The sequence below is a fragment of the Lontra canadensis genome, unplaced genomic scaffold, assembly GCF_010015895.1.
Source record: "Lontra canadensis isolate GAN:19392208 unplaced genomic scaffold, GSC_riverotter_1.0 scaffold60, whole genome shotgun sequence".
Lineage (NCBI taxonomy): Eukaryota > Metazoa > Chordata > Mammalia > Carnivora > Mustelidae > Lontra > Lontra canadensis.
The window spans coordinates 11448279-11469615 of record NW_022631054.1 but is presented as its reverse complement, the minus strand read 5'-3'; the positions used below and the strand labels follow the sequence as shown (position 1 = coordinate 11469615).

Sequence of the window (21337 nt, the reverse complement as noted above, 5' to 3'; positions counted from 1 at the left end):
TTTACCCAGTTTTTAAGGCAATAAAGTTGGCCTACCTGTTATTGCATTCTTTGACCAAATGTTTGCACCTATTGGGTTTAAAAGGCTAAATATTGAAGGGCCATCCACCAATGCAATTGTTTTGTCTTTGCCTCTGTCAGCAGAACCTCCTGAATCCTTCCAGCCTCACAGAGGATGGAGGAAATTTTCACAGGGAATCTTGACCTGGTAAGATGTAATATCCTTTGTTCCCTGTTGTGGCTGCAGCACGAAGCAATGGCTAGCATTTAGCAGCATTCAAAACATATTTGTTGCATAAATGAATGAATGAATAAATCTCTTTACTCATCATAATCATTCAGATGTTAAAAGCTTCTCCAGATGCCTAAGTAGGAATAAATGCATAACTAACACTATCTGGCAAAAATAGGGAAAGTCTGAATTATGCTAGCATCAGCCTGACAAATGCAATGAACTACTGTGTTATTGTTTGTTTGCTCATGTTTAAATTTTCCCCACAAAAATATAATTTTTGTTTTACAACTGTGTGGTCAATTAGGGGTATGGCTGAATCTGGGGACTGGCTTACTCAACATCTGTTCTAGTCTTATTAAATATTGTGTCTTCTGGGAATGCTGAAAACTGAGAAACTTAAAACTACATTTTCTAGACTCTTTTGCTGCTAGGGTTTTGAATGAGAATAGGGCTTCTTCAATCAAATGTATTCACCTGGGATCTGAAAAAGGAACTGAGTTAAGAAGGGAAAAAAAAGGGAAAGTTTGAGGTGTCTATCTTGCTGGTCCTGATGTTTAAAGGGAAGCAGTTTGGTCTAGACCTGGAAGCAGAGGTGATGGCTCCTTCATTTGGCAGGTAGCTTCCTGATGTGAAAGTGGCATGATTCTAGAGCTTGTGGCTACTAGGTGAGTCCTGGATTTAGCGGGTAGTTTCCTGTTCTTGCCAGGAGCAGCAGCCGCTCCCACAGCTCAGTTCTGCAGTGTGGCTTAGAAATTGTGCCTGGAAGATCAGCCTAGAGTCTGTTTCTTCAGTCCGTATAACAATATTATAAGCCATTTGATACCTTGCAATAAACCCTTTCTGCTCCAAGGTTGTTATTTATTTATTTATTTATTTATTTTCCCCCCTCTCTGTCACTGAACTTTAACTGAAGAGCAAGGGTTTGAGAATTACTATACAACTGACAAAATTATTTTTTAAAACTTTTTTTTTTAATGAGAGACAGAACACATGTGAGCAGGGTGGGGGTTGGGGGAGGGGCAGAGGGAATCTCAAGCAGGCTCCTCCCTCAGCACTGAAGCCAACACAGTGCTCAGTTTCACGACCTGAGATAGTGACCTGAGTCGAAATCAAGAGTGGGATACTTAGGGGCACCTGGGTGGCTCAGTGGGTTAAAGCCTCTACCTTCGGCTCAGGTCATGATCCCAGGGTCCTGGGATTGAGCCCAGCATTGGGCTCTCTGCTCAGCAGGGAGCCTGCTTCCCTTCCTTTCTCTCTCTGCCTGCCTCTCTGCCTACTTGTGATCTCTGTCCGTCAAATAAATAATAAAATCTTAAAAAAAAAAAAAAAAGAGTGGGATACTTAACCAACTGAGCCACCCAGGCATCTCCACCCAATTATTTATTACTATGTAGATCATTAGAATATAGAGGTACTTTAGTATTTATGAAATTTCACGTACTCTATCGTCAGGGAGATCCAGTTTGAAACAAGATTATGTGCTCCTGAAATAATCTGTATATTGATTAAAAAAAAAAACCTACCAAACTTGAATTCTATTGAAGTACTCCTTTGTTGTTTGCTAATGCTATTAGGACTGCTGTTTGCATGTAACAGAATTCTTTTGGATTTAAGCAAAAGAAAAATGAATTTATATAAGGGTACGGGTCCTTTCATAGAACCCAAGGGCAAGGATGCATCTGGAGCTCAGAAAGGGCCTAGAGCCAAAGACTGCAGTGCTACAGAGAACCCGAGAAACCCTCTCACCAGCTCTCACCATTGTTTCTCTCTGAATATCTGCTTCATTCCTTTTCACTACTAACTTTCTGTGCATCCCAATCAACAGGGTTAACAAAGGGGTTCCATCTCCACTTACATAACTTCTCTTTCAGAGGACAGAATCTCCTAGACTCAATTCCAGAATCTAGAGGAAAGACTATGAGCAGCCCACTTCAGTCAGGGGTGCAGTTCAGCTAAGTTGCACAGTACTAGAGGTTGCCAGTCACCTTGTCTTCTATGCAAAAGGGTGCATTTTCTAGACTAGGGTGTGAATGGTGCCCCTTAGAGTTGTGCCACTACCTACCTTGAACCAATCAGCTGGAGTCTGGAGTCAGAGAGTCCTGTTGTGGGAACCTGGCAGTGGGTACTCTGCTCCTGAAATCATGTAGATTGTGGGGAGGGGGAAGGTGGTCTGTAGGAAGGGCAAGTTATCATGTATGGGGGAATTATTGGGAGCTCAGGAGACAAGCTCACCGAGGTTCAATATAAGAATGATACACTGATTTGGGGCACCTGGGTGGCTCAGTGGGTTAAGCCTCTGCCTTCGGCTCAGGTCATGATCTCGGGGTCCTGGGATCAAGTGCTGCATCAGGGCTCTCTGCTCAGTGGGGAGCCTGCTTCCCCTCTCTCTCTGCCTGCCTCTCTGCGATTGTGATTTCTCTCTCTGTCAAATAAGTAAAATCTTAAAAAAAAAAAAAAAAAGAATGATACACTAATTTTAACTATATTAGACCAGCAATAGCAAACTACAGCCCATAGGCCAAATCCAGTCTGCCCCTGGCTTTGTAAAAACAGTTTTATTGGAACACAACCACACTCATTTTTTCCATGTTGTCTATGGCTGCACCGGTAAAGTGTAGTGGCAGCTGAAAACATACATTTCACAAAGCTACCATATTTACCACCTGGCCCTTTAGAGAAAAAGTCTATTGACCTCTGTGTTAACCCCTGCTGCTCAAATGAAGCCAGGCATTTCAGCTGGAAGCTTATCTGACCTCCACTTAGAACTATTGAATCAAAACCTGCTTTGTTTTCTCCCCCATCGAAGCATTCACTTGCATGTATGTATTACATCCCTAGGTAAAGAACCCCAGGATTTTCCCTCCTGTGTGTTTTCGTCTTGCCTTTTTATGGTCCATGATACCAACTATCAGTATAATGAAACCAAACCGAGGGGATGGGAGCAGTTTATTTTGCCATTTTTCTAGATCTCTGAGCCGCATATCATATTCTAGATCACTGCACACTTGTTTAACCTCATGAAGTCCACAACAACTTTCCCAGTTCTGTGATCATCAATGAATTCAAATTCACCAATGTAACCATGCTTTAGCATTACAGCTAGACATCGGACAATGACTTTGGAGCATGCCCTAATAAGAACCTAGTGTTTGCCTCTCTTCAGCATTGTTGATATTCTTGAAAGCCTCAGTCAGGACATTGATAGGCACCATTATGACAGCATGGAAAGATGGCACAGAGTCTGCTTTTTAACAAGATCTCAGGGTGATTTGGAGGCACATTAAGGTTTGAGAAGCACTATATTAAACTCCTTGATGGGTACAATCAATGCTATTGAAAGTTTTGTTTCACACAAGCCTCTTTTAGCCCATGGGACATGATGCAACCCCCCAGGTACATTAGACTAGTATGCCACTATCCCTGGATTTGATGTAGCAATTTTTTTTAGGCTGTGTCAGAGCAGAGTATCTTACTATCAGCCAGAATCAGCCTGGACAAAGGGATAACCAGGTACAGCTTATTAAGTGCCTACTCACTCATTCAGTTCTGACAAATATTTATTGAGGACATACTCTGCGCCAGCCATTGGACTACAAATGGGGAAAAAATTGGCACAGCCTCAGCCCTCATAGTGTTGTGAAGCCTTCATACATCATCTCCTTTAATTCCTTCTATAGCCTATAGTGCAGGTACTTTAGTTTTCATGAGAAAACTGAGGTGTGGGGAAACTAACTAATTTGCTCCAAGTCATGTGGCTGCTGAGTGGCAGAACTGAAAATTGAACCCATGTCTATTGGATACCATGGTTTATGCTTTTCTCTATGTAGCATTGCTAAACACGATTCTAGGAGATTATAATCTAAATTAGATCTATAGCCAGAGAGCCAGTGTTTTATAGATAAGAAACAGTATTCTTATCTCCCACTTCGCAGATACAGCCAAGATGATGCCACAAGATTAGGGCAGGCTAGAAACGAGAGGAGCTGAGCTCTTCTCCTAAGACCTTCTCTCCAGAAGTGACAGACCTGCCACCTTTGTATGTGGGAAAGACAGATGACTCTGGTTCAATCTCTCCTTCCAGACACTTGAAGTGAGAAATTTACCTGAGGTTCTAGGGTAGGATACAAACAAGCACTGCTCAGAGGAGAATAAGAACCAGGGTTAATGCTGCTTCCTCCATGGGACCCTCAGGATGTATCCCATTCACTGGGATCACCTTACCTTTCTGAATTTCCCTTCTACCTGTTCTATACATCTCCTCAACTGACCCTGCCTTCCCTCCTTGCCTTGCTCCTCAATCATTCCATTGTACCCTCTTAAACTTCCCTTCTATGACTTACAAATAGATATCTCTATCTTCAACTGGAAGAGACAGATGAAGCAGGGAGAGGTGTGAGATGTGTGGTGACCAGGACACAAGTGCATGATGGAGAGAGAAATATGCAGGTGAAAATGGAGTGAAAATGGCTAAATCTGTAATGTGAGCAACACTGGATAAAAAATTTTATTTTTTTATTTTTCCAAGATAATTTATTTAGTAGAGAGAGTGAGAGAGAGAGCACACAAGCAAGGAGAGGGGCAGAGGGAGAGGGAGAAACAGACTCCCTGCTGAGCAAGGAGCCTGATGACTCGATGCAGAGATCAATCCCAGGACCCCGGAATCATGCCCTGAGCTGAAGGCAGATGCTTAACTGACAGAGCCACCCTGGCACTCCCTGGGTAAAAAATTTTAAAGCTAGATCAATTCTCATGAATGTAACATTACAAAATGGGCATTAATTTCCCTTTGCCAGCTGCAGTGACATATAATTAGATATTTCAATCCTATGTCTAAAGCATTACTGTTCAGAAAACATAAGGCAGGTAATGGAAAAGTTGCAAAATCCAGCGGCTAGAATCAGAAGTGCTCTTGTTCCAAGAACTGATCTAAAGGAGACTAAGAGTCTAGCACCCGAGAAAGGAGAGGCGAGGCACAAATGGGAGGAGAGGAGGGTAGAGATGATGTAAGACTAAGTAGAAGAAAGTCTGGCAATTAGGAGAGAAAGGAAGTCATTTGACATTGGAAAGTGCCTGGCATGGAAGATGAGAACCTGGCAAGGGATGGACAGGTGACGAATCAATTACAACAAATCTTGCCTGCCATTATCTGGGCTTTGGAAATAAGTTGATGAGGCTTGAATTTAATAAATATTAAAATTCTAAAAACACTTAACTGCTGAGGGAGGCTATGTAGCAATCACCATATGAATAGATTTCTAAGGCTAGACTAGACACCCATCTATTATGGATGGTTTGAGACTAACACATCCATCCTGCTACCACAGAGAGAATTTAATGACCCTGCAGGCCTTCCTTCCAAACTCCTAAAGAGCTGGGGTGGGTGGAGGGAGGGAGGTTAAATGGTGCTAACTTTCATTCTGCGGTTTTATCACAGATTCCCTGCCATTAATTCAGATAGAATTGATGAGCATTTTCTCTAAACAAAGAAAAGATTTAGTTGTTGATCTTTTCATGAACGTCGCTGTCCAATCTTTATACACCTTTTTATACAGTTATTGCCCTACTTTTGTATACTCCTAAACACAGTGACGTTCTACTAGGTAAGTTTATTTGGAATTTACAATAACTTGAACAGGGGCTGGGTTAAGATTGAATTTTGCCTAACAATCTCTCCATCATAGATTAAAATTCATATTTTTAAAAAAAATTTGGGATTGAGAATGACAAATTTCCTTGAAGACTTTGTTTATTTATTTACTTATTTATTTAAAATATTTTATTTTTTTATTTGACAGCGAGAGACACGGCAAGGGAGGGAACACAATCAGGGGGAGTGGGAGAGGGAGAAGCAGCTTCCCGAGGAGCAGGGAGCCTGATGTGGGGCTGGATCCCAGGACCCTGGGATCATGACCTGTCCAGAAGGCAGATGCTTAACAACTGAGCCACGCAGTCCCTATTTATTTATTTTTAAAAATATTTTTATTTATTCATTTGTCAGAGAAAGAGAGCACAAACAGGGAGGCAGCAGGCAGAGCAGCCAGAGGGAGAAGCAGGCTCCCTGCTGAGCCAGGAGCCGGATGTGGGACTCCATCCTAGGACCCTGGACTAAATCCCAGGACTCTGGGATCATGACCTGAGCTGAAGGCAGACTCTTAACTGACTGAGCTACCCAAGTGTCCCTCTTTAAAGACTTTAAAGCAGTGTCTTGTGACAGGAAATTAAAGTGATGATTTACTCTCTGCAAAAGCATTTTTAGGAGAGATTGTTCCCAAGTTTATCTCCCCACTAGACTATGAACTTCATAAGGGCAGGGTTTTTTTGGCTTGTTTACTATGTGTTCCCACCGTTTAGCCCAAGCTGGCACAGAAAGGATATACAATGAATTTTCTTACAAAATCAGTCAATGGAAAACTTGGGATTTGGAAGCCCTGTCTTAGGACATGATGAGAACTATCTTATATTAGGAAGTTTTACTAAAGTTTTTAATCTAGGTTCTGTCAATTACTGAGAAATGTGTGATCTAGGACAAGTCACTCAAAGTGGGGGCCTCAGTTTTCTCATCTGTAAAGTAAGGATAGTGATAGTACCTATGACATAGTTATTGTAAGGATTCAGTGAGATAATGTACTGTCCTATTAGATCCCAAGTCTTCTATAAAGCAGGGCTCTCTATTATTTATAATAGCCAAGGCATGCTAGGAACCCAAGTGTCTAGCCATAGATGAATGGATAAAGAAGATAAATATATGGAATATATATGGCATATATATGGAATATATGACTATATGAATATATATATGGAATATTAGAATATTACTCAGGCACTCAGCCATAAAAAAGAATGAGATCTTGCCATTTGGAACAATATGGGTGGACCTAGAGGGTATAATGCTAGGCAGAATAAGTTAGTCAGAGAAAGACAAATACCAGTGATTTCACTCATAAGTGGAATTTAAGAAACAAAACAAATGAGCACGCAAAAAAGAGATATACAAAAAGACTTTTAAAATACAGAGAACAGGGGCGCCTGGGTGGCTCAGTGGGTTAAAGCCCCTGGCTTCGGGTCATGATCCCAGGGTCCTGGGATCGAGCCCCCCATCGGGCGCTCTGCTTAGCAGGGAGGCTGCTTTCCCTCTCTCTCTGCCTACCTGTGATCTCTGTCTGTCAAATAAATAAATAAAATCTTAAAAAAAAATACAGAGAACAAACTGGTCATTGCTAATAGGGAGGTGGGTGAGGGGATGGATGAAATAGATAAAGGGGATTAAGAGTACACTGAGATGGGTACTGAGTAATGTACAGAGTTGTTGAATCATTGTACACCTGAAACTAATATAAGACTGTATGTTAGTTATACTTAAAAAAGCCAACCTCAGTGCTATTTACATTTGGGGTGGGGGAGTTCTTTGTTGTGGGGTATTGTATACTGCACATTATAGGATGTCTAGCAGCATCACTAGCTTATACCCTCTAGATGCCAGTAGTACATTGCTACACTCAGTATATAACAACCAAAAATGTCTCCAGATATTGCCAAATGTCCCCTTAGAGGTAAAATCACCCCTGGTTGAGAACCAGTGCTATAAAATTATCGTAGTTAATGTGTTATAGGTACAAAGATAGACAAATAGATCTAATGGAACAGCAGAAAGAGACCAAAAATAGACTTCTTCAAATATGGAATGTGATAAATGATGAAGATGAAATTGCATGTCAAGGAATAAGCAGTTTATTAAATGGTGCTAGAACATTTGATTAAAACATTACAACCTTATACTATTCATAAAAACCTTTATTATTATTTTTTTTTACAGATTTTATTTACTTATTTGAGAGAGTGAGAGAGAGACAGAGCATGATGGGGGGAGGGTCAGAGAGAGAAGCAGAATCCCTGCTGAGCAGGAAGAATGATCTGGGGCTCCATCCCAGGACACCAGGATCTTGACCTGAGCCAAAGGCAGATGCTTAACTGACTAAGCTACCCAGGAGCCCCCATAAAAACTTTTAGAAGAAAATATGGCTGAATATCTTCATCATTTCAGGGTATGAAGGATTTCTTAATTTTATTTTATATATATTTTTAAAAGATTTATTTATTTGAGAGAAGGAGCAAGCAGGGGGAGGGGCATAAGGATCTCACGACTCTGTAATCATGACTGGAGCTGAAACCGAGTTGGACGTTTAACTGACTGAGCCACCCATGTGCCCCAAGTATGAAGGATTCCTTCCTTCCTTCCTTCCTTCCTTCCTTCCTTCCTTCCTTCCTTCCTTCTTTCTTTCTTTCTTTCTTTCTTTCTTTCTTCCTTTCTTTCTTTCTTTCTTTCCTTCTTCCTTTCTTTCTTTCTTTTTAAAGATTGTATTCATTTATTTGACAGACAGATCATAAGTAGGCAGAGAAGCAGGCAGAGAGAGAGATAGAGAGAGAGAGAGAGAGAGAGAGAGGAGGAAGCAGGCTCCCTGCTGAGGAGAGAGCCTGATGTGGGGCTCCATCCCAGGACCCTGGGATCATGACCTGAGCCGAAAGCAGAGGCTTTAACCAACTGAGCCACCCAGGCGCTCCTGAAGGATTTCTTAAACAGGACACAAGAAGAAAAGCACAAAACACGAAGAAAAAAGTTTATATCATTTTGTGTTAAAAATCATGTACATCAATGGCTTCATAAAGTGAAAAGCTAAGTGGCAATTTGGAGGAAATTACTTGTGACCCAAATATCCAACAGAAGATATACATTCAGATAATGAAGAATTACTAATCAACGCCTAAATGCTGACTGTGTTGGTTTCCTAGAACAGATTGCCATAAACAGAATAGCTTAAAAAACAGAAATTTAGTTTCTCACAGTCCTGGAGGCTAGAAGTTCAAAATCAAGGTGTCAGCAAGACTAATTCCTTTTAATGTCTCTAAGGGAGAATACTTCCATGCTGCTTTCCTAGCTTCTGGTGGTGGCCATCGATCCTTGGCATTTCTTGGCTTGTAGTTGCATCACTCCAATCTCTGCCTCTGTCTTCACCTGGCCTTATTCCCTGCGTCTCTGTCTGTATCTTAACATGAGCTTCTTAGGACACCAGTCATAATATTTGGGGCCCATCCTTATCTAGTAAGATGTCATCTTAACTTGATTACATTCTGTAGTCTGTACTTCCAAGTAAGGTCTCATTTTAAGGTTCTGGTGGGAAACTAGTCAACCTCCTATAGTCTGCCATATGAACCCTCAAATTCACATCTGTTCCATATGCAAAAAAACATTTATCCCATCTTAACATCCCCCAAAGTCTTAACTTATTCTGGTATCAACACTAAACCTCAAATCTCATAATATAAATAATCTAAATCAGGTTTTAGTGAGACTCTGGGTATGGTCTACTCTGGAACAGAATTCCTCTCCATCTTTGGATCTCTGTACCTAGAAAACAAGTTGTCTGATTCCAAAATACAATGGTGAGCCAGACATAGGATAGATATTCCCATTCTGAAAGGGAGAAAATAGAAGGAATAAGAGAAACTAGTTGTCTCAAGCAAGTTCAAAACCTAGCATGGAAATTGCATTTGGTTTCAAGACCTGAGAATCATTGTTTGTGGCTTGACCTGCCCTCCGGGCTGCAGGAGGCCTCTTTAGCCTGTGCCTCTGGGTCCATCTCTTTGTCCTCTGCCTCTGTGTCTACAGGACTGCACTTGGAGTCATTCTTCCTTTTACTTAAAGCATAGCACATATTTGTAGTTGAGTACAGCTCATTTCCTGCTTGTAGAATCTTTGAAGTCTGACAGCCTTCCTTCATTTACTTCTGTCTCTGGCCCCTTCAGTCCAAACTGACAGTATTTCTGCTGACATACTATTATCAAAAAACTGTGTTGATCTTCCATATACGTCAACGGGACCCACACCATTACATAAGAGGGTTCTTCAAAGATTCTTCTCAGAGAACTCATTTCTATTCCTGGATTCTGCTGAGATGGTTGATTAGATTCATAAGTCACAAATTTAATCTCCTCAGCAAAAGTTTATCCAGCTACACTCTTGGTTCTGTTTCCAGGGCACACTATCTGGATAGGCTGAGAAATCTCCAAATCATCAAGTGCTGGTTCCTTTTTGTTTAATAATGCCTTCCTCAATTTATCTATTTCCTCTCACATTTTACTATAAGCAATAAGGAGAGCTCTGGCCACACCTTCTATACTTTTCTTGGAGATTGTTTGAATTAAATATCTAAGTTCATTGCTTACAATTTCTACTTTCCACCCAACAGTAAAACATAATCTAGCCAAGTTATTTGCCATCTTATAACAAGGTTTGCTTTTCTTCCAGTGTCCAGTAACAGGTTCCTCATTTCCTCTGAGATCTCACCAGAAGCACCTTAGTCTCTTTATTTCCAAAACAGTCTCTTCAAAGCAATCTACGCTTTTTTATCATGTGCCTCAGAATTCTTCTGGCCTCTACCCATTACCCAATTCCAAAACGACTTCTGCAATCTTAGGTATTTGCTACAGCAGCACTCCGCTTCCTAATACCAAAATCTGTATCAATCTGTATTAGTTAAGGTTCTCCAGAAGTACAGAACCAATATGGGAGATAGGGGAGAGGGGAGAGAGAGAAGCAGACTGGAAACATAGGCTGGAGTTGATGCTGCAGTTTTGCATTCTTGAGACAGAATTTCTTCTCTGGGAAGCCTCAGATTTTGCTCTTAAAGACTTTCAGCTGATTAGATGATACCCACTACATTAATGGGGGTAATCTACTTTAAAAAACTGGTAGTAAATGTCAACCACATCTACAAAATATCTTCAGAACAATACCTAGATTGGTGTTTGATTAAAAACACTGTAGTACAGTACACTGGGTACTGTAGCCTAGTCAAGTTGACATATAAAACTAGTCATTACACCAACCATAGAATAATGGACAAATAATAACAATAGCTAATTCATAAAAGAAGAAACCCAAATAGTGAATAGCACAGTAAAGTTTTACAACCACTTAGAAATTTAGATATCTGGGGCTCCTGGGCAGCTCAGTCAGTTAAGCAACTGCCTTTGGCTCAGGTCATGATCCCAGGGTTCTGGGATCGAGCCCCACATTGGGCTCCCTGCTCAGAGGAGAGCCTGATTCTCTTCCACTCCCCCACCACTTGTGGTCCCCCCCATTCCATCAAATAAATAAATAAAATCTTAAAAAAAAAGAAATTTAGATTTCTGTATAAGTAGGTGATGGATCAGAAAACAGGAACCATTTTATGTTTTCTAGGTATGAAAGGTTTAATATATGAATTAGGGGCTTATAGAACCATTGGAAGAGCAGGAGAATAAAGGTTGGAGAAACCACCATCAAAGATCAGGTCCTACCAAGAAATTAGTAGTTCTTAAGGGCTTGGTGAGAAGGTGCCATAATTCTCAAGAACCTGAGAGCCAGTTGTCTTAGTCTGCAGTAGTGAAGCAGAAACAGGTAGTGTTCAAGAGCTTTCTGGGAAGCTACTATGGCTTTCATGCCTTCCCACATACCTGGCTGTAACTGACTTCAGAGAAGAATGGTATCTTCTTTGCTACTCTCCATTTCATCTTGGAGAATATATCTTTACATGACTCAGACTATTAGACCCCTGGAAAATTCATCAATGCAATAGTCTCCTTAATTTTTATGTTTATTTTCTGCCCTCTGGCATGCATGTGTCTTACAAAGGCTTCTAAGGTAATTGCAAAACAATTTCCTGTTCATTAGGTATAGTCAGCAAGATGTTATCAAGGTAGTGAAACAACTACCTATGGAAGTTGGTTATATAATATGGAAAGATGATATGATCAAAGTCTTCATACAGTCTAGATTATGACAGAATTGGAGAGTTGACACAGACTTGAGACAAGATAATGAAGGCGTATTGTTTCTGCCAAGTAAAAACTCCCTGCTCTGGTTATCTTTGCCCATGTGCACCCCCAACCCCCATGCACACCAGAACAAAAGAGATGCCTGCCTTATCTCTTAACAGTTAAGAGCTCCATTTGGCCTCTAGCACTCTTATCACACATTGAATTCAGGAAGTGCATTTCAATGACAGCATTTCCCACTGTCTTGCAGAGAATGGCGATACAGTGTCTTTCAGGGATGCTAGTGCTTCCTTCCCAGTGCATTTTTCAGTCTGGTGAAAGGAGTGTATTTTTTTTTTTAAAGATTTTATTTATTTATTTGAGAGAGAGACAGGGAGAGAGAACATGGTGGGGGGGTTAGAAGGTCAGAGGGAGAAGCAGGCTCCCCATGGAGCAGGGAGCCCAATGCAGGACCTGATCCTAGGACTCTGAGACCATGACCTGAGCAGAAGGTAGTTGCCCAACCAACTGACCCACCCAGGCACCCAAAGGAGTGTATTTTTAAGACTGCTGTAACTGATCATTTTGCCATCTTCAAGCCAGAAATCCTATCCCTTGCCCTTTTCAAACCACTTAATCTGGCTTTCATTGCTATCATTCCAATGCTCTTATTAAGATTACTAATCTCATGTTGCTAAATCCAAGGGACACTATAACCTTTAGCAGCTATAGCAGCGCTATAACCTTTAACAATTTCTATCCTTGTCTTTAATATTGCCATTCTTTTTTGGAGTTCCCCGCACATCTCTGCTTCTCTGTCTTAAGCTTGGCTCTTCCGCCACCATTCATTCTTTAATGTTAGGGTGCCCTAGGACTATTTCCTCAGCTCTTTTCTTTTCTTGTCACATAAACTATTTTCCTTGGGTCATCTCATACATCTCAGATTTTTTTTTCAAGTTTTATTCATTCGAGAGAGAGAGGTAGAGAGAGAGAGAGTACAAGCAGGCAGAATGGCAAGCAGAGAGAGAGAGAGAGAGAGAGAGAGAAGCAGGCTTCCCGCCAAGCAAGGAGCCTGATGTGGGACTCAATCTCAGGACCCTGGGATCATGACCTGAGCCAAAGGCAGCTGCTCAACTGACTAAGCCACCCAGACGTCCCACATCTCAGGTCTTTACTTGGGTTGTACCCTCCTCCTAGAATACTCTTCATCCTCTTGCTGTCTAATTAATTTCTGACAGTCTTTAGATGTCAACTTAAATGTCACCTCCTGAGTCTAAGACTTCCTTGATGCCTTGTACTAGGTTAGGAACCCTTTTGAACACTCAGAATTTTCTCTTTACAATAACTACAATTCTAATGACTTATTCATGTCTCATTTCCCATTTAATTGTAAGCACCTTGAGAGCAGGAGGAGTGTTAATACCTAACACAATGCCTGGCATGTAGGTGGTGCTCAATAAATATTTATAGATTGTTCATAGATTTATACGTAGCAGTAAGGGTAAAGTTGGATTTCATTTCAAATTGCTGAACAGCTGTGGTCCAACCTTATTTGTTGAATAATATATATATTACCCATAATTTATAATACCTTCTTTTTCTTATATTCTTATATACTAAGTCTATTTCTAGGCAATATCTTCAATCTTATTGCTCTATTTACATGTAAATATGCCAACATCATGCTATTTTTTAAAATAAACGTTTATTTTAGAATAATTTTAGATTTTCAGAAAAATTATAAAGAGAGTACAGAGAGCTCCGATATACCCCTCACTCAGTTTCCCCCATTGTTAACATCTTATGATAATTACCATGGTACATTTGTCAAAACTAAGAAACAAACATTGGTACATTATAATTAGCCAAATGCAAGACTTTGGGTTTCACCCATTTTCCTATTAATGGCCACTTTCTGTTTCAATCTAGGGGATTTAGTTGCTATGACTTTTTTTTTTTTTAAGATTTTATTTATTTATTTGACAGAGAGAGAGAGAGAGATCACAAGTAGGCAGAGAGGCAGGCAGAGAGAGGGGGAAGCGGGCTCTCTGAGGGGCTCGATCCCAGGACCCTGAGATCATGACCTGAGCCGAAGGCAGAGGCTTAACCCACTGAGCCACCCAGGCGCCCCAGTTGCTATGACTTTTTAAAAATTTTATTTTTTATATATATTTTTTGACTTTTTAAAAAGATTTTATTTATTTGACAGAGTGAGACATAGCAAGAGAGGGAACACAAGCATGGGGAGTGGGAGAGAGAGAATCAGGCTTCCTGCTGAACAGGGAGCCCATGCGGGGCTTGACCCCAGGACCCTGGGATCATGACCTGAGCCAAAGGCAGAGACTTAATGACTGAGCCACTCAGGAGACCCTATTTTTTTTTTTTTTTTTTTTTACTTTTTTATAAAGATTTTTGTTTATCAGAGAGAGAGCATGAACACACACAAGCAGGGGGAAGAGCAGGCAGAGGGAGAAGCAGGCTCCTTGCTCAGCAGGGAGACTGATGCGAGACACTATCCTAGGATCCTAGGATCCTGACCTGAGCCAAAGGCAGCTGCTTAACTGACTGAGCCACCCAGGAGTCCCTAACTTCTGTTAGTCTCTCTGGTCTATTGTAGTTTCTTAGTCTTTCCTCGTTTCTCATGACTTTGATAGTCTTGAGATGTACTGGCTAAATATTATGTAAAATGCCCCCCCCCCCAAAAAAAAGTCCCCAAATCTGAGTTTAATGTTTTTCTCATGATTAGACTGGGCTTATGAACTGTTGGAAAGAATATCACAGAGGTGAAATGCCCTTCTCTGCATATCCCATTGGGGTAAGTGATAGACAATATCACTGATGATGTAAACTTTCATCACTTGGTTAAGGTCATGTTTGCCAAGTTTCTTCACTGCAAAGTTACTATTTTTTCCCTTTCCTTGCCCTACCCTTGCATAGAGAGTTAGTAAGTATAGCCAACACGTGGAGGGGAGAAGGCAGAAATTAAGTTTTGCATCCTAGAGGTGGAATCTCTACATATATTATTTGGAATTCTTCTTGTTTTATAGTTTTTAAAACACTTAAAGTCTCTGTGAAGAGAGAATCGCCACTCATTTTTTATTTTATATTCTTCCAGAAGATACTCAAATTATCTTTTAATCATGTTATAATTAAAAACTTAATTTGATGATGATTAGAATTGCACTTAAAAATATATTAATTGGGAAAGGATTGACATCCAGGAATATGGTAATGTCTCTGTTTAGTCAAATCTTCCTTTATATCTCTAGGAAATATTATATGCTGATAATAAGTTCTGGAAGCACATAAATAGATATGCAAGAATCTGCTTTGTAATCAGACACTGCAATCCTGTGGCTTCAGAGTCTGTCTGAAGACCGAAATAATGTCCAGGTTGCCCCAGGGAAAAAACTTATCAGAGATATAAACTTGAGGTTGTTACTAAATTTTGCTACATCAAAGTAAATTATACAGAAAACACAATTATAAAACCTGAATGAGGTTTGGGGAAAAGGCTGATAAAACCCATATAGTCCTGAGGTCAGAGACAAGTTTTGATTAATCATTTTATTCCCCACTGCTAGGACACACTGGCACACATAAGTTCTTGTTGAATGTCTGTTGAATAAGCAAATAAATCAGTGAATAAGTATTCACTTAAAGTCTTGGCCTTGGGATGCCTGTGTGGCTGAGATGATTTAGCATCTGTCTTTGGCTCAGGTCATGATCTCAGGGTCCTGGGATTGAGTCCTGCATCAGGCTCCTTGCTCACCGGGGAGCTAGCTTCTCCCTCTGCATGCTGCTCCCCCTGCTTGTGCTCTCTCTCTGACAAATAAATACATAAAATCTTAAAAAAAAAAAAAAGTCTTTGGGGTGCTTGGGTGGTTCAGTGGGTTAAGCCTCTGCCTTTGGCACGGGTCATAATCTCAGGGTCCTGGGATAGAGTCCTGCATCAGGCTCTCTGAAAAGCAGGGAGCCTGCTTCCCCTCGCACCCTCGCCCCCCTGGCCTGCTGCTCTGCCTACTTGTGATCTCTGTCTCTCTGTCAAATAAATAAATAAAATTAAAAAAAACAAATCTTACTCTTAAACTCTTGACCACAAAAGATGTGGTTTTTCTTTTTTTTCAGCCTTAGTGATAACTGTTTTTTTTTTTTTTTTTAAACTTAATTTGTTTCTTTTAAAATTTCAGTATAGGGTGCCTGGGTGGCTCAGTTGGTTAAGCGACTGCCTTCAGCTTGGGTCATGATCCCAGAGTCCTGGGATTGAGTTCCTCATCAGGCTCCTTGCTCCATGGGAAGTCTGCTTCTCCCTCCGACTTCTTACTTCTCGTGCTCTCTCTCACTGTCTCTCTCTCAAATAAATAAATAAAATCTTTAAAAATAAAAAAAATAATAAAATTTCAGTATAGTTAACATTTAGTGTAATATTAGTTTCAGGTGTACAATATAGTAATTCAACATTTCTATACATTACTCAGGGATCATCATGGTAAGTGCACTCCTTAATCCCCACCAGCTATTTTACCCATCCCCCACTCACCTCCCCTCTGGTAAACATTAGTTTGTTCTCTATAGTTAAGATTCTGTTTTCTGGGGGTGCCTGGGTGGCTCAGTGGGTTAAAGCCTCTGCCTTCGGCTCAGGTCATGATCTCAGGGTCCTGGGATCATGCCCCACATCAGGCTCTCTGCTCAGCAGGGAGCCTGCTTCCCCCTCTCTCTCTGCCTGCCTCTCTGCCTACTTCTGATCTCTGTCTGTCAAATAAATAAATAAAATCTTAAAAAAAAAAAAGAGTCTGTTTTCTGGTTTATCTCTTTCTTTCTTTGTTCATTTGTTTTGTTTCTTAAGTTCCACCTATGAGTGAAATAATATTGTGTTTATCTTTCTCTGACTGACTTATTTTGCTAAGCATAAAAGTCTTTAGCTCCATCCATGTGGTGGCAAGTGGCAAGACTTCCTTCTTTTCTTATGGCTGAATAATATTCTATTGTACATATACCACATCTTCCTTATCCATTCATCTATCCATGGATACTTGGGTTGCTTCCATAATTTGGCTATTGTAAATAATGCTGCAATAAACACAGAGGTGCATATATATTTTCAAATTAGTTGTTTTCTTTCTTTTTTTTTTTAAGATTTTACTTATTTATTTGACACACAGAGATAAAAAGCAGGGGAAGCAGCAGACAGAGGGAGAGGGAGAAGCAGGCCCCCTCAGCAGGGAGCCTGATGCAGGGCTCAATCCCAGGACCATGGGATCATGACCTAAGCCAAAGGTAGAGTGAGCCACCCAGGCATCCCCAAAGATGTATTTTGATCATTGTATGTATCATTTTGATCACTGTATGTATCATGATCATTGATTATTGATACAACAGCCTTCATGGATGATTAATTTTACATGCTTATATTATTCGAATGACTTGTCACTAGCTTTTTCATTAATGTCAACAATATTTATATTCAAGTTTAAATGATGACAGAGTCACTAGAAATGGCATAAGTCTAACAGCATTGAAAGTATGCTTATTGGGGCACCTAGGTGGCTCAGTGGGTTAAAGCCTCTGCCTTCAACTCAGGTCATGATCCCAGGGTCCTGGGATCAAGCCCCAGATCGGGCTCTCTGCTCAGCGGGGAGCCTGCTTCTCCCTCTCTCTCTGCCTGCTGCTCTGCCTTCTTGTGATCTTTATCTGTCAAATAAGTAAATAAAAATATTTAAAAAAAGGAAATATAATTCTGTAGAAGATTACATTTAAAAAGCAGAATATAAAATCACATTCAGGCTGTGATTATAATGATAAAACAAATTAAGCTTGCCCATGGTAACAGGCATATATTGTTTAGCATTCTTTCTCTATTTTTCCCAAGAGCACATTTTTTTTTAAAGAATTAGGTATTTATTTGAGAGAGAGTGCAAAAGCACATGCAGGGGTGGGGTGGAGGGAGGGACAGAGGGAGAGGGAGAAAGAGTGTCAGGCAGGGTCCATGTTGAGTGCAGAGCCCTACATGGGGCTCTATCTCACATTCCTGAGATCAGGATCTGAGCAAAACCAAGAGTTGGACACTTAACCAACTGCATCACCCAGGTGCCCTTCCTCTGTTTTGTTTTTAAAGAAAGCAGTTCTTACCAGTTCTCAGCCATGTAGGTGGGTCCTGATAATTCAGGTCAACTGAACTTCATCTCCCTGGCCATAAGTGTTTGTTTCATGGATGGGCAGGTAACCCAATCACAGCCTACTTGCTAGGGCTTGATGAGGTGTCAGAATGTAGGATCTAGACCTTCTGCAGCTATTTTGCTGTACTGGGAGGAACTAGAACTCCCTAAGGTTACCATGTTGCACCTGAGGATAAAGCAACACAGTGGTAAGCGGAATAGAGTAGATGAAAGAAACTTGGTACTTAACTTGGTGATTTAGTTTGAGCTGCTGGGTCAAGCCTCATCTGAAGCAATACTTTTAATCAATTCTTTTATCATTTAGTTATTTGCAAGTGAAATATCTAATAGATATAGAGACAAGGACAGGAAATGTGGGAAATAAAAAGGGTTTTGATTTGTTGCAGTGGTGGAGTTGAGAGTAATTTTTTCCTCTTTTTTTATTTCTGCTAATATTGTTTTTTTTTTTTCTGCTAATATTGTTTATATGACTCATACCTGACAAGGGTTCCTGGATGTTGGTAAAAACTCTCAGAAGACAAAAGTCTCAATAGACATAGTATATATTTACAACATAGCATTCATTGTAAATATTATGACAGTTCTTTCAATCTTCTATGTATTTTTAGAGATTTTATTTATTTGACAGAGAGATCACATGTAGGCAGAGAGGCAGGCGGGGTTAGGGGGAGCAGGGGGGAAGCAGGCTCCCCGCTGAGCAGAGACCCTGATGTGGGGCTCAATACGGGTCTTGATCCCAGGACCCTGAGATCATGACCTGAGCTGAAGGCAGAGGCTTAACACACTGAGCCACCCAGGCACCCCAATTCTCTTCTATATTAAGCATGAATAAGTAGAGGGCTCAGTGTTGGACTACATGCTTTCGGAATGGAAGCAAGGCCACTTCACAAGTGCATTTGGTAAATACACAGCTTACTGGTGGTCTAGTATGTGGCACTTTTCAAATCTTAATAGAAAAAAATGGAGACTATAAAAATTAAATCTAGGTTGATCGATTTTACATAGTGTTGTTATACTAGGAGAACAGAATGAGACTGCACAATAGACATTTCATAAGGAACCGTACTTCTTCATTTTTCTCTCAGATCCCTGCATTGCTGCCAACTCTGTGGAACACCAACCCTACCTCTTAGGAGTCAAGGCTGAGCCTCACTCTGTGGCATCCTCCTTTATTAAGTATGATGAAAGGTAGTACCTTACCTCCTTCAACTGTCAAAAAACTGCATCTCAAAGATCCTTTGGTTTCTGATTACTCAGAGAAGAGGGGGAATACAAGACAGAAGAAAGACTCTAGGGACAGAGAGAGGAGTGACAGTGTCAAGAGCCACTTCAAGTAGAAATGCTTAAAGTGAAGGGAACTAAGAAATGACAAAAATACATTAAGTCTTCATAAAGACTAAACAGTTTATAAAGGAAACACAAACATCTTTAAAACGTTATTGGAGGGGCACCTGGGTGACTCAGTGGGTTAAAGCCTCTGCCTTTGGCTCAGGTCATGATCCCAGGGTCCTGGAATCGAGCCCCACATTGGGCTCTCTGTTCAGCGGTGAGCCTGCTTCCCCCCTCTCACTCTGTCTGCCTCTCTGCCTACTTGTGATCTCTCTCTGTCAAATATATAAATAAAATGTTTTAAAAAAATGTTATTGGGGTATGTTTCCTAACTGGAATTTAAATAAAAGCTTGAAAAATGTTATTGGGTTTTGTTAATTCTGTCCCCAAAATACAGTACAAATACATTCAACTAACAGAGTAACTATATGGGTGAAGAAAAGACAAGACCTTGTAATTTCAATTCCTCACTTTGTATGCGGACCAAGGTGCCTTTTGGGTGTGCTGAGGAGCAGAGCCACTCTACCCCTCTAAGGGCTCTGTGTCCATCTCGTTGATGGCCTTCATACTGGGCACTTTGAGGTTATATCTTTGATTCAGTCAGTTGATTCCATCACCAAAGCCTTTATCACTTCTCAGTGAATCAATATCTCTATTAATATTCATGTTTAAAACACTTAAATATTTAGGCTCTGTATAAAGACCACAGAGCAAAAACTTGCATCTGCTTGGACTAAAACCTAATAGTTTTAGTGAGTCACAGAATTTGTAGATTCTGAAAATGTGAGGCTTCTCTTGGTTTGTTTACAGAACTTTCATGTTTTTAACAACATAAATTATGTCATTTATCTCATGCCTCCCTTCTGCCCCTCCAGCACCCAGATTTCCCCTCTCAAAATAACATATAACAGCATTTTGATTTTATTTAGGTATGTGAAAAACATTTTTTGAGTGCTCATTTTATTCAATCCCTGACTTCTAAGTCTTGAGCCTGCTGAAGGGTATGGATGGTAAACAGCCAATTTCCATACAAAGTGACAGTGATAAAAACACTATGCTGTTTTAGCCCAGGAGAGGGAAAGGTTTCCAGGCCATAGGACAGGACAGAATAAATGGGAATTACTCAAGAAAGGAAAGGGCGGAGGGCCTTTTGAGGAAGCAGCTGTACAGACTTGAGAATTAAGTTCACAGAACTAGGTACTTGTTGTTAATTTAGCAAGGCTGTATCATAGCTGGGGAATGGAGACCGGGTGGGTCAAGGTGTAGTGGAAAAAACATCACTTTACTCATTGTTTTTTCAACTGTACAAGACTCATGAACGAGACATTAAGACAATGTATTTTCTGAAAAAGGATAGAATAGAAAATACCAGAATGCTTCATATGTAATAAGGTCTAACTATTAGCATGTCAATCTGTTGTTTTATAGTTGCGTATATAGTTTATAGTGTGTGTGCATCAAGTTACAATGTAAAATGCATTTCTTAGTGTGGGACACGGTGAAAAAAATTGAAAGTCACTGTTTACAGTATAGAACATTTTATTTATAGCTGACAAGGTAGTTTTAGGCAACCTATGCTTATGACATGACCCTGCCTCCACTTTTTATTTGTCATTTATTCATTCATCAAATATTTATCAAATACCTATTTTATACTCAGTGCTAATAAACTTCCTGAGAGAAACTCACAGTCGATGGTAGACAAACAGCTACTATTTATCACAGTCCTCAAGGTGTGTGTTGTAAACCACCTACTTTGGAATCCTCAGGGGTAAGTACTTATCAAAACACAGGTTAAGGGGCGC

At 40.4% G+C, this 21337-nt stretch overlaps 1 pseudogene; it reads right to left on the bottom strand.

The window, feature by feature from the left end:
• Window positions 1–3068: 3068 nt before the first annotated feature.
• LOC116879432 lies at window positions 3069–3446 on the bottom strand (annotated as a pseudogene).
• Window positions 3447–21337: the final 17891 nt, after the last annotated feature.